The sequence below is a fragment of the Mizuhopecten yessoensis genome, unplaced genomic scaffold (genome assembly GCF_002113885.1).
Source record: "Mizuhopecten yessoensis strain PY_sf001 unplaced genomic scaffold, ASM211388v2 scaffold3685, whole genome shotgun sequence".
Taxonomy (NCBI): Eukaryota; Metazoa; Mollusca; class Bivalvia; order Pectinida; family Pectinidae; genus Mizuhopecten; species Mizuhopecten yessoensis.
In genome coordinates, this window is record NW_018405168.1 from 33,836 (window position 1) to 37,375 (window position 3,540).

The window sequence follows — 3,540 nt, forward strand, 5'->3', positions numbered from 1 at the left end:
AATACATCCTAATTAAAATATTATATTACAACATTAACATAAACAGTTATGGAGCATGCTTCCTATATAAACGTGTGTATTAGATTGTCAAAGTATGACTGTATTTATAAGACATTTATTTGTGTGATGCAAAATAAGAAGTTTTCCCCATGGTTTATTGCACTACATACGGGTTCTCGTGTGACGTAACAGTCAGCTGCACGGAGAACTGAAAGGGAAATTAGCCAGACAGGTGGTGTCGAGAGATTGTGGGGAAATTGATGATAGTGTGCACCGTAAGGGTGAGTGACGATATTTTAAACACACTGTACAATTTTACAATAGGTGTATATAACTGTCAAATATTGTGAATGTATATTTTGTGCAGAATAACGTGATATTTCATGTGTGAGCTACGGCAATGATTTGTAACATTTGCGCTGCGGAGAAAAGCTAGCAAAACTCACTGGATGGAATTATTAGCGGTCAAGTTAGGATTTCATTTGTAAATAACTATGAAACTAGGTACTGGTTGTGTATAAAGTTACATGTTAGTGAATAAAAAATAGTTGAACCGAAAATCGACTTACGATACCGGAAGCGGTGTATCGCTGTTTGTTTACATTGGAGACTGTGCGAGGCAATTATAGTTATAGGTTGTTTGGTTTGTTTGATAGGCATTGCCAGTCATGGGCTAAGCCTCCGGTGGGACGCCTGACCAGGATATGGAAAACGATATGTACAGCAGAGAGAGACGGGCACTAGGGATTGGGTGGACTTAAGCAAAATCAGACGACAGATGACCTTGACCTTCGTCAGGCTGATCAGCAGATCAACAATACTCGTCGCAGCTAGACACACGGAACTTCCCATAACCGCCCGTTGCAGCATGTGTTGTCGTACTACGTCATGTGCAACACTATTTATGTCAGTGCTTTAAAGTGACTGTGTGAACCCAGTGAATTCAGGGACTTGGACCTCCAGACTGTGCTGTAAGTTCTACATGTCTTTACTTTAAGTTATGATTGGTATCTTGGAACTCTGAACTGTTTCAATAGCACCCTGTATTATTAGATCAGAAATATAACTGGCTGACCTAAATATTAACATAGACATATATGTATGGCCTTGAACTGTATATGTTTGCCTTATCATCTCGAGTGAACTGAAGGGAGAACTTTACCATTGCACAGTGGTTACTGTTAATTATTACAGTGGTTACAGTTAATTATTGAAACATGAACTTTACATGTTGAATTATCAACATGTTGTTAGTTTTTATTTTAATTGTTCTGTATTTTGTTTCCCAGTATTTTCATACATGTACAAAAGACCGCGAGGGCATCACGACATAGATCATCACTGACAAACAACCCCGATACCTCTCCACCGGACTATTTACCCGAGTACTTACGTAAACAACCGAAGTTAATTTCATTGACTGTTATTAGATCATCATTAGCATGCTGTTTTTAACGTTCAATTGGTCTTCTTTATAAAAAAAGTCAAGTGCTTTGAGTAACGAAAAAAATACCAATTTGTAAAATTAGACTTCGAACATGAAGCGACATTCGTTTTGAAACAATATCATACACACTTTTAACATATTTTAAGTTAAGGTACAGCTGTGTGACCGCACAGCGCACTAAACTAGTGTGCACAATCACACATACATCGTGCACACACCTCCCGCAAATCGTTTGCACATAGTGTACACAACCGTGCGGTTAACAATCGCTCGCCCCGTTGTGCCCTTCTAAACCATATTTATGTGCATTTCGGTACAATTGGTTGATCAATATTACGGAATGAAAAAACATAGTAAAGGCTCGTATGTAACTTCTGATCACTATAATTTACATTATGTCCATTTTTAACAATCGGTGTTAAGCAGTATTACAAATGATTTTAAACTGTCAAGAATGGGACCTGACCCCAATGTAACAGAACAGGTAAATAACATAATTGATAAGTTACCGGAGTTTAACCTGACCTGTGCCTGACACAGAAAGATGATCCGTGATACCTTATGACCGCTATGAAACATATAATTAGACGTTGTTAAGTATTTGTTATTCGCACTCGTGTCGGTCTATAACTCCCATTCGCCTGCATTTGTACGTATACACATCGACGATTTACGTAAGTGCTCGGGTGAGGAAAACAGCGGTCCAGGTATTTACAAAGTGGCCATGTTTAACTGTGTAAGGGACCTTGTCCATATATGAAAACGCGGTCCAGATATTTACAAAGTGGCCATGCTCACCTGTATAAGGGACCGTGTACATGCATGTATATAAAACTGCGGTCCAGGGCTGAGTTTTACTAATTTATTTAGCGCTACAGGTTTCTTTGGCCTGACATCCTTCAGCTTGTGAACGACATCAAAGATCTCACTTCATCCAAGCCAATATTAAAGTACTTCCCCAAGCTTAACAGGATATTGGATGATTTCTTCGCTTTTCTAAACTACAGTATTTAAACAGACACAATTGCATTTTAATTTTGTCTTTTCTTTTGTTTTGAAAAAAAATTGTTGCCATAAAACGTCTGTATCCCTAGCTCCTATTAAAACAATTAATAATACTAGAGAAAGAAAAGGAAAATGTATCGAGGCCTAAAACGAAAAGGAAATGTAGATACTCCGTGTTTGTTTTTAGGGGTCTTTAAACTGATATTTATAATCATCATATGAGAATATGTTCTAACCAATCATATAAAATTAGTAATTGATTTTCTGAAACCATAATACATTTACAATTTTACAATTTCCTCGATTATATTTAAAGGATAAGGTTAGTGCAGGCCAACTCGCCATGCACCAAAATCGCCACCCGATGACGAAATTGTGTCATATCACGTCATATTTACAGAAGATGTGACGTAAATAACGTCACCGTAGTCATCAGCACAGTCAAAGCTTTTAACAATTTTGACAAGAAGTGGTATAAGAAAAGAGCAATATTATGGATTTAAACAAAATCGCTTGTAACATGACGACGATCTAAAACATTTGGTCAGTGCGACGGACATCTCTTCAACTAATACGATCAATCTTACACATACAGATTGTGGTATATACCCCACACAGAGGAGAGGAAACAAGGGGTTCTTTTTGTTGNTATTCTTATATTTAAGAATTGTGTTTTCTGTGTTTTTAAACAAACTTAATCGACACATGTAAAATTACAACACAATCCCGTATACAGGTAAACATAACCACTTTGTACATGTACCTGGACCGTAGTTTTCTCCCCTCCTGGGGCATTTACGAAACTCGTCGGGTAAGGCCGAGGTGTGAAAATCCAGGTGAAGGGGAGCTTTAGGCAAACGAATGCAAATAACAAATACTATTCATTACGGTCAAACGGTATCGCATATCAGCTCTGTGTGTCAGGCACTGGTCAGGTAAAACTCCGGACACTCATAAAATTGTTATTTACCTGTTCTGTTACCTTGGAGCCAAACCCATTCTTGACAGCCTAACGGTCGCTGTAATACTGTGTAACACGCATTGTGAAATTGTATAATCTTGATTATTGTGATGAGAAATTACAGATA

General features: G+C 37.7%; 1 long non-coding RNA gene across 1 annotated transcript in view; it reads left to right on the forward strand.

Annotated features, from left to right (window-relative positions):
• The window catches only part of LOC110447935, a 35,739-nt gene continuing 32,199 nt past the window's right edge, over nt 1-3,540 (forward strand). The window contains exons 1-2 of the long non-coding RNA XR_002462662.1: nt 1-281; nt 657-971. This is a non-coding gene — a long non-coding RNA (uncharacterized LOC110447935). The remainder of the gene's footprint in view (nt 282-656; nt 972-3,540) is intronic.